An 11,108-nucleotide genomic window follows, 5' to 3' on the forward strand; every position below is an offset into this window, starting at 1 on the left:
TGCCATGGTTTCAGACAAACATTGAAGCCAGAGGGTTAAGCGAGGCAAGACTAACTCTTGTCTGATGTCTGCACAAAGAGGTATGCGGCATGCTGGACACTTGTGCTTTCCAGTTCCATCCAGGGTTCCCCCAAGAAAGCCATGACGTGGGCTGAAGTCATGCGTTTTGAGTAAAGGAGAAGAGAAGAGGGGAATGTTAAGAGAGCCAAAGAGATGAAGATGTTACAAGGAAATAGGCTAAAACAGAACAGCATCTGCCTCATATTAAACTAAGGGGCGGGGGTGGGGGTGGTCAAGAAAAGGACAGTTAGAACCCAGATCACCCCAATAGATGGCTACCAAGCCTCTGATTCTAGGATGAATTCATAGGCTCAGAATTGAGAGTCTAAGTCATTGTGTATGGTTGACCCCTACATCTTTCTGAAAGGCAGAGATACTGATCTTTGCTGGAAAATCCTAAATTAAAATTTAACATTTTTATGAGAACAGATAACGGTCACTTCCACCTGGCAAATGCCTTGAAATACTGATGTCAGATGAAGGAGATTGGAATAACGAATGGTGATTCCATTTCTAGTAGTGGGTGCAATTAGCTGCACTCCTTGAAGTGACTGGAGGTGGCCATTTGTGATGAGCACTTTTATAGTTGCTGGAGACTTTTGCTGAACATGTTCTTCTGAAACAATGTAGGAGTCTAAGAAGTTGCCAAACCAAGACAGAGTCACCTGACCTTTGAATGAGCTTTTTCCATCAACAATATTTGATATAATCATAGTCCAATTTCAAATCCAGAAGATAAGCAAAGTTACAATACTATTAAATAAACAAACTACACATATTTGGTTGCTGGATACTCTTCAGAACCCTTTCTGATTTGTAACCTGATCCTGCTTGCAGACAGTAGGAAGGTCACAATGCTATCAAACACCAAAGAGAGTATATCAAATGCATCTATCTCTTTTTCAATGAGCAATAGCCTGTCTATGTTGTTTCTACTTTTTCTAACCAGCTTAGCTATTTGGCATCTGAAACAACCCAAGAAAAAGCTTCGGGGAAATTGAACTACATGAAAGATAGTGAGATATGCCCATAGCTTTCTGCATAGAGAACTAGCTGTATTTGGAAGAAAATTCTATATTATCCTCCTGGTCATAGAAATGAGTGTGAGTTGTCGTCTCGACAAGGAGAGAATGTCTGAATAAGCTGTAGTGCAAGTCAAAGCTTGTAGAGGGAGTATAAGTATGTACCATGGTGTTGATCTTGAATGGGTGATAATTGTTTTCAGAATGGAAATTTCATTTGCTGAACATCTACTTTTAAAAGGAATAACAAACATATGATTGCACCAAATAAATGAAAATGCAGCAGTTCTCTGGGGGAGAAATCGGAAACTCCAGTTTTGTGACTTACAGCATTGAGTTTTGTGATTGAAAACGTTAAGCTGTGCTGTTCAAGTTATATGATTATAATCATGTTCATCACTGTCTACCCTGGCATATAGTGGAGTGCGATAAATATTTGGTGGCCGTTGCCTGTTCATGTGCAGGAATAAAAGATGCAAACAATAACTTGATATCCAGCACCCCCAAACCAAGTCCACTGCCATCAACCTGATGACTCATCGTGACCCCAGAGGACAGAGTGGAACTGCTTTTTTAGATGTCTGAGGCTGTAATTCCTCATGAGAGCAAAAAGCTTCATCTTGACCTTGAGGGTAGCTGGTGGATTTGAACTGCTGGCATGTGGTTAGCAGCCCAACATATAACCCACTATATTACTAGGGCTTCTTTTTAAAGCATTCCATCACAAATGGGGTGAATTTAGGAAAGAAGATTGTGCTGTAGTACAGAGGGTTTACTTTCAAATCAGGAAAGAAGGTGCCCAAGCTTGTGTCTGGGGACATACTCTGTTTCCCGAGGTGGAAACTCTTCTGCGGCAGTGCTTCCTTCTTCCCGGGTACTTAGACAGGAGTATGAGGTGGCTCCAGACAGCACGTTCTATCGACAACCAACTCTGGCTCCAAACCCAGTTCACTCGACACGAGTTGTCTGATGTCTCCTGCAGACGCCTTACCCAGCTAACAGCAGCTGAGCCTTCTCCAGGAGGAGCAGCAGAACCCCACAACAGCAAGTAGAGGAAGCATCTGCAAGAGATTCAGGAGAAAGCAAAATGGAATAAGGTCATCACTTTCAGTGGGGGAAGGGAGGGAGGCAGGTCATCTTGAAAAGAGGCTTGGTAACAGGTGGAACAAGCACAACCAGAACTTGGAACCGAGCCTATCCATTTGTAAAGTCTTTACTCTTCAGGATATTCACTTCCTGTCTGGGAATTCTTCTCTGAGTTTCCGAAGTCATGTGGTAGACCCTTACTGTGATAAGGAAACATCCAGGCCTTATTCTGCAGGCTTGTCAAGGGTTAAGCAGAGAAGCGATGTAATTTCTGCTTAAAACTATCGCAGTCATTCCAAAATAGAATACATACACAATTTCTGTATTAGACAAAGAAACATGATACTAACTGTATATTTTCTGTTCTTTATTTATTCTCTGTATGGTCTGTCAGATGAAAAATTGTAAATAACAATGATTAAAGAAACTTGCTACTGATGGATGGCTTCTTTCGGTGCAAACAACACCAGTTGTGGAATTTGTCACCCTTATTGACAGCCTGGTAGGAGAAAGAAAGGGGCTCAGTGGTGGTGGTGGGTATGAATTTCTTGGCGATACACACACGTGTGTGTATATACATATTTAAACAGAGGACCATTTACATAGGCCTGTTGTTGGCTAGTTAGTTCTGAGTCACAGGAACCCTAAGCACAACAAAACGAAACACTGCCCTGTCCTGCGCCAAGCTCATAATGAGGAGGTTTGCGCCCATTGTTTCAGCCACTGTGTCGGTCCATCTTCTCTGGCACCTTCCTCTTGTTGCTGCCCTTCTACTTTATCAAACGTGATGTCCTTCTCCAGGTTCCTCCTGACAACATGACTAAAGAACATGAGACAAGTCGCGCCTTTTTCGCTTCTAAGGAGCATTCTGGTTGTACTCCTCCAGGACAGCTTGGTTTGTTTACTTTTTGCTGTCCGTGATATTCTCAATATTCTTCACCAGCACCTTAATTCGAATGCATAGCTTCTTTTTTTTTCATCTTCCTTAATCAATTCCAAATTTCACATGCATACAAAGTAACTGAAAATACCATGATCTGGATTAGGCACATTTTAGTATTTAAAGTGATATCCTTGCTTTCCAGCACTTTAAAGACGTCTTGTACAGCAGATTTTCCCAATGCAATAAGACATTTGATTCCTTGACTGCTGCTTCCTGTACATTGGCTGTGAATCCAAGCAAATTAAATCCCAGTCAACGTCAATCTTTTCTCTGTTGATCATGATGTTAACTACCGTGAGGATTCTGGTATTCTTTACTTTGAGTTGCAATCCATACTGAAGGCTGTAATCCCTGATCTTCACTAGCAAATGCTTCAAGTTCTCCTCACTTTCAGCAAGCAAGATTGCATCATCTGCATATTGTAGGTTGCTAATAAGCCTTCCTCCAGTCCTGCTGTTAATAAGCATCCCTCCAATCTTCATCAAGTAGAGCTTCTTGGATTCTTTGCTCAGCTTACAGACTGAATAAGTTTGGTGAAGGGATACAACCCTGACACATATCTTTCCTGATTTTAAACCATGTACCACTCCCTCATTGTGCTTGAATGACTGCCCTGGTGGCATAGTGGATTATGTGCTGAGCTGGTAGTCAATGGGTCAGCAGTTCAAGCCCACCAGCCACTCCATTTTTATACTTGTAAAGACTAAAAGTCTTGGGAACCCAAAGGGCCAGTTCTACCCTGCCCTAAATGATTGATATGAGTTGGAATTGATTTGATGGTGATGCGTTTTGAGTTTACTTGTATAAGCTCATTGCATGTTTGCTGACTGGGTCTTGTGAGCCCATTGCAGTTTTGCTTGCTTTCTACACAGACCTAGGAGTCCCGAAAGGAGCCTGGTGGCATAACCATCAGTATGTGTTCAGCTGCAAGCTCAAAGGGCAGAGGTCTCATTGCTTCCAGCGACTCTGAGTTAAAAACATGATGATCTGCTCCTGCAGAGACACAGCCTAGAAAGCCCATGGGGCAGCTCTTCACTGTCATGTGCGGTTGCAGTGAGTCCAAAGCAATGCAATGGCATCTAATGATAGCTCAGCGACTACTTTGCTTCTTACTACAAGAAAAGTATCGTGGTTGCCAATATACCAAATGCACCAGAGATGGGGGTTTGTGTCTTTATATTAAGTCCAATCATAGGGAGTCCCATCCAGAACTCATTTGGGATCCTTTGTTGCTGCTGGTGCTATAGAACTGTGCCATTTGATGTGCAGAATCCCCTTCTAAATTTACATATAGCCTGCCTCCACCTTCCAGTACACACACAAAGTAACAGAAACTTTGACCACTCAGAATACAAAATATTTTTATAGTAGTAATTAGGATTAAAACAGTTTTCTTAGCTGGTCCTTGAAGAATGATTTTATATGCTTAATTTTCTGAGACATGTAAACACCGTGTTTTCAGCTATGACTATGATAAATAAAGGTAACTATAGATTCTTCCAGAATAAACAGACAACTCATAAATATACATTCTGACTCCCAGTGTGTGTGGTTTGATTGATGCAGGGCAGGGCTTCAAGTAACCGTGATGGTGGTAGAAGAGGGGCAAAATTAACAGGGTGGGAAAGCTAACCATAGAAAGAACATGAAGGGTGTTATGGGCCGAGGGAGGGCATCAAAGTGCTTGACGGCGATGTGGAAGGCTCGAGATTCTGACCAATCCGTGGCAGGAGGAAGCTCAGGCTCCTCCACTGAAGATTACGGCCTAAACTTAATGGGAGCAGTGAATAGGGATAGAACCATTCACCAACTGTGGACCATGGTTGTTTGAGTTGGGGACCAAGGCAGTTGGGGGAGGCCTGAGGAGTGATGTCTAGAGACTGTGGACTCAGGCACAGCCCACCCGCTCTGGTTTGAAGTGGGCACGCAATCAGATAACTGACTGCACGTTCCCAGGAGTGCTACAGCATCCATGCCAGTGACCAGGGATCTGAGAAGTGCACTCTTCTCCCCTAGCCCCACGTCTCCTGCCACCCTTGCCATACCTGGTGGTATTCTCAGCCCCTTCCAAACTACACATACAGTTCCTCAAGTGACATAATCCCAAGGATCAATCAACACATGCCTACCATCTCAGCAGTTGGTGGCACACCCTCCAGCAGACCAGGCACCACACCCACAGCCTCCCTGGTTAGTAGAAAAGTGCTTCTGCAGGTCTTGTGCCTTCCTACTGCCACAAACTCCCCTGGATTAGGTGCCACACATTCCTGTAGGTGGGCCCAGCCACTGAGCTCCTGCTACCACTGTAGTCAGAGATAGGTATTTGTGGCACTACTTTTGATTTTTTTCGTCCCTTCTTTCTCTCCCCCCCTACCTCCCATTTTTGTTTCTTTTTATCTCTTCTCTTCTATTCCACCCCTTCTCTTCTTCTTCCCCTCCCCCCATTCTGGAAAGAGGCAGTGACCACATCCACTCTACTCAGCCACACTTCCCACACTAGCCACTCCCCACACGGGGTGAGTATCCCAATCCACTCCAACACTATTGGATCAATGATAGACAGTGACTAACACCTGCCCAATCTTCCCTCGGCTTCTCGACACAACCAGTGAACAGAGAGCTATGCTTACGCTCTCACTGGCTCCCACCTCACCCAGAGACAGGTGATGAGCGTGGCCACCCCTGTACCGCCATACTAGTGACCAGAGTCCCCACCTAGAAATATAAAAACAAATCGAAACATCAATGTGAAACAAACCAACATATAATCATTAAATACAGACAAGATTACAAATATGTTCCAGAGACAATTTCAAGTCATATACAGAAGCAGGACAAGATGACTAAAGCAAATGACCAAAATATTGAACCAGAAATCCTTCCTGAGGAAGAAATAGTAATGGAACTACCTGATAAGGAATTTAAAAGAATTACACTTAGGATTCTTCAACAGATTAAGAAAGGGATCAAGGTAAACACAGAAAAGTTCTACAAAAATTCAGGAAGATGATACAAAACAAATTGACCAATTAGACAACTAGAAAGCATAGAAAAATAGCAAACAGAATCCAGAACATTAATTCTAAAATATCAGAAACAGACAATACACAGGGAAGACAGGGTAAAGTCAAATCAATGGAAGACATATCAGCAAAACTGAAGACAAATCCCTATATCGATCTAGAAAGCCAGCCGTCAGTTTGCTGTGCTGTTTGTCAACTTGTACTGTGGTGGCTTATATGTGCTATGGTGCTAGAAGCTATATCATCAGCATTCAAACACCAGCAGGTCACCCACAGTGAGCAGGATTCAGCAGAGCTTCCAGACTAGGAAAAGGAATAGACTGTCCACTTCTAAGGAATTTCCTCAGGACACCATATGGACAGAATAAAAAACATGGTCAGATACTGAAAACCTCATGAAAAGAAGCAGGACCTTGTTGACAGTAATGCCAGAGGAACAGCCTCTGTGGTCAGCAGGCACCCAAACGATGACTGAAGAAGAATTGCCGTCTCAAAGTAGAATGGAAAAGAATAACTCCGAAAGAGTAGAGTGGGTGGAAACAAAGCCTTTGGGAGCTTCACGTGCTCTTGGGGCATGATTCAAAATGAAAAGAAACAGCTGAAAACAGAAATGAATAATCAGAACCTGAAATGCATGAAGTATGAATCTAGGAAAATTGGAAGTTGGAAGCAATGTAATGGAATGCATAAAATCACTATAAGCTACTATACACATACATTCCTGGGGTGAGGTCCAGGTACTATGGCAGGGGCCAGATGCAATCCATGGACACATATGGCAGCCAACTGAAAAGGAGGGGAAAAGACAGAAAGGAAGGAAGGAAGGAAGGAAGGAAGAAGACACACCAGGACTTGAATGCAACATACCGACATGTAGCAGGGAACCAATAGAGAGGTCTGCAGGGCCAGCCCCCATCCCAACTACATGGACACCTCCCACCCCACCCCAGAGAAATGCACTTCAGAGGACAGCACTGATGCTACAGCTAAGGGAGGGGGGCGGGGGGCGCCTGACCAGAGCACACAGGAGCAAACGAAGAGGGAAGGAGAGAGAGTGGAATATATCCTGGCCCACCAAGCCCTGAGGACGATATTCCTGCTCAGAACAGCCAGTGCACAGAGAGGACTATAGTTCTGGTCACACCATGAGACACGACATCCCTCACTGACCCATAGCACTGATCCATAGCAATACTGGAGGCACAGTGCAGAAATTGTGCCTGATTTGACCCCACCACACCGGGGCAAAATGCTGAGGGCATTCAACAGAGCAACAAGGGGATCAAAGCAATGAAGTCCCCAGGGAAAAACCATAATTAGACTTTGGGGCCAGGGTATGGCACCCCATCAGACTAGTCTGGAAAACACTCCTAAAGGTCAACAAACAGACCTGGAATTATTTATAGGCTTTTCTTTTTATTTGTCACTTTGTTTCTTTGTTTTCTTTTTGGTTGTTGTTCTGTTTTCTTTTGTTGTTTTGTTTTTCTCTGTCTTGTTTTTGTGCTTATTATTGTCTCTGCATGTCTGTCCAGATAAGATAGGCGGGATAAAAATTCGGAGGATAACACAACGGAACCAAGGGAGGGACACAGGAGAGGGGAAGGTGGGTCAAAGGGTATGGGATGTCAACAAACCCAGGGACAAGGGAACAACAATGATGCAAAATCTATGTCGAGGAGGACATAGGATTCCTGGTGGGGCTTGATCAAGGGCAGTGTAACTGAGAGGAATTACTGAAACCCAAATGAAGGCTGAGCATGATAGTGGGACAAAAGGAAAGTAAATGGAAATAGAGTAAAGTACTAGGAGGCACAGGACATTTATAGAAGTCTAAATACAAGCATGTACATATGTAAATATATTATATATAATGATAGGGAAATAGATCTAAGTACATATATTTATATGTTAAGTATTGAGGTAGCAGACAGACATGGGCCTCTATTCAAGTACTCTCTCAACGCTTTGTTCTAATAACCAGGCATTCTGTGATACCTTCCCGACACAATCACTGAAGACAAATGGGTGCATAAGCAAATGTGGTGCAGAAAGCTGATAGTGCCCAGCTATCAAAAAATAGAGCATCTGGGGTCTTAAAGGCTTGAAGATAAACAATCGGCCATCTAGCTGAGAAGCAACAAAACCTACATGGAAGAAACACACCAGCCTGTCTGATCACGAGGTGTCAATGCGATCAGGTATCAGTCATCAAAGACCTAGAACAAAAAATCATATCAATGTGAATGAGGGGGAGGGCAGAGTGGAGACACAAAGCCCATCTATAGACAATTGGACATCCCCTTACAGAAAATTCACAAGGAAGGGATAAGTCAGTCAGGGTGCAGTATAACACTGATGAAACATACAACTTTCCTCCAGTTCTTTAATGTTTCCTCCCCCCACTGTCATGACCCCAATTCTACCTTACAAATCCGTCTAGACCAGGGGATGTACACTGGTACAGAAAAGAGCTGGAAACACAGGGAATCCAGAACAGATAAACCCCTCAGGACCAATACTGAGAGTAATGACACCAGGAGGGGAAGGGGAAGGTTGGGGGAGAAAGGGAGGAACCGATCACAATGATCTACATATAACCCCTTCCCAGGGGAACAAACAACAGAAAAGTGGGGGAAGGGAGACAGCAGTCAGTGTAAGACATGAAAAAAACATTATAAATTATGAAAGGTTCATGAGGGAGGTAGGGTGGGAGAGGAGGGGAAATGAGCTGATATCAAGGGCTCAAGTAGAAAGAAAATATTTGGAAAATGATGGCAACATAGATACAAATGTGCTTGACACATGGATGGATGTATGGATAGTGATAAGAGTTGTATGAGCTCCCAAAAAAAGGATTAAAAAAAAAATCACCAATCTGAGCATTGTGAATGGAAATGTACTGGGATTGGCCACTGTGAATCAGAATATCATGCAGGTTTACTATGCTAGGGATGAGACAGTCAAGAAGAATGACATCTTACCGTCCAGCGGTCTGGACCTGCTGCAAGCGATGACCTGAAGAAAAAGAGTGGGCGGTGGACTGATGAGCCAAAGGCAAATATTATTTCCAAGCACAGCTTTATATGTAATGAGGCCAGGGTGCATAGCGCCCATAGTGTAACAATAACATCGTGATAAAATTGCTCTAAGCACAAACAATTCCTTGGGACTGATAATAACAAATGCAGCTGTGTTCTCAGTGTCCAGAGGGCATCTCAGAGTGTGGGAAAACATATGGCCATCGACCCAGTGTTCCAGGTTACACAGTGTCCCCAAGCACCCCAGTCACCAGTATAACTCAGTGACTCTCTCTACCATTACATTCATTGTCAAAAAGAACATATCAAGATCTATTTTGATGTAGAATGTTGCATATGATAGAATTGTATCTATGCACCATCAAGGCCATCCAATCAATACAATTATTCAAACTTATGCACCAACCACCAAAGCTAGTGATGAAGTTGAAGAATTCTGCCAACATAGTTAACCTGAAATTGATCAAGACGCATTGATACATTTTTGGCGATTGAAATGCTAAAGTTGGAAGCAAAGAACAGTAGTGTGGAAGTATGGTGTTGGTGACAGAAATGAAGTCAGAGATTGTATGATGTAATTTTGCAAGGCTAGCAACTCGTTCCTAGCAAATACCTTTTTTCACCAACACAAAAGGCAATTTTACACATGGACTTCTTCAGATAGAAGTCAGAAATCAAATTGACTACCTCTGTAGGCAGACCCAATGGAGAGGCTCAATACCAGCAGTTAAAACTAGACTAAAGGCCATCTGTGAAACAGATCATCAATTGCTCATATGTGAGTTTAGGTAAAAGCTGAAGAAAATTAAAACAAGTGTACAAGAGCCCAAATACAACCTTGAGTGTATCCCACCTATATTTCAAAACATCTCAAGAACAGATTTGACACATTGAAGACTAATCACAGAAGACCTGATAAGATATCAACATTATCCTTACAGAAAGCAAAAGGTCATTATAATTATTTCTTAATATTTATATAACTATAATTTTCTTGTGTAAGGCAATTCTTATTAAGCCTGCTGATATCAAACAAATCAAAACCTCTAGGATATTCAAACTTCAGATTAACTCAGTCTCCTAACTTTCAGGGGTCATTGCTGTTCATAAATAATCAAAACATTGAAAGGTCATGAAATAGATTAAAGTGTTTTCAGTAGTTTCTCGTTTGATGTGTAATGTTACTCATACAGGGTGGAACAAGATTGGTGATGGACAGTTAACAGGCATGGTTAAGTATGGAAGCCTATAGTAAACGTTAGACATTTTTATAAGTTTGAGAGTAATGATGTGTTGAGTTTCATAATAAAAATTAGGGTTTGCGTGCGTGTTCGATTTTTCTTGTGATTAATTTTTACCGCATTTTCCAAAAATACAGTGCCTATCTGGGATGGGTTGGAAAACAAAATGAGTCATTTATCTCAGAGTTTGAGAAGAACTGCAGAGGGTCGCAGTCCAGGATTCACACTGTTTTCTAAGGTTAGAAAAGTGGTCAAATGAAGCATGTATGCTTCATTATTTCTACAGTTCTTTAGAGGAGGTAAACCATCTGAAAAAGAGGGAAAACAATAGATAAACAATCGCAACATTTTAGTTCCTAAACGTTAGTCTTCCCTCTGAAAATAAGTAAGGGGTTAAAAACTCATTAGCTTTCCAGCAAAGACGCGCCACGCAGAGACGCCTGGGCTTAGCGCAGGTGCGACCCACAGACTTGAAGCGGCCGCAGCGCGCTCAGAACACGCCCACCAGAGGCTCGGGTGAGACGCAGGCGCGGGGGGCGGGGTCTGAGGGAAGCCGGGATTGGCTGGGCCGCTGCGTCAGGCGGCTCCGCCCCTCGGCCCACCAGCCAGTGGGCGGCGGTCGCGCTTGGGTGCGTGGCGTAGCGTGGCGTGACGTGAGGGAAGCGAGAAGTGATGGGGGCCTGACTAGCTCGGGA

The sequence above is a fragment of the Echinops telfairi genome, unplaced genomic scaffold (assembly GCF_000313985.2).
Source record: "Echinops telfairi isolate 266 unplaced genomic scaffold, ASM31398v2 ScPeMD7_7424;HRSCAF=8462, whole genome shotgun sequence".
Classification (NCBI taxonomy): Eukaryota; Metazoa; Chordata; class Mammalia; order Afrosoricida; family Tenrecidae; genus Echinops; species Echinops telfairi.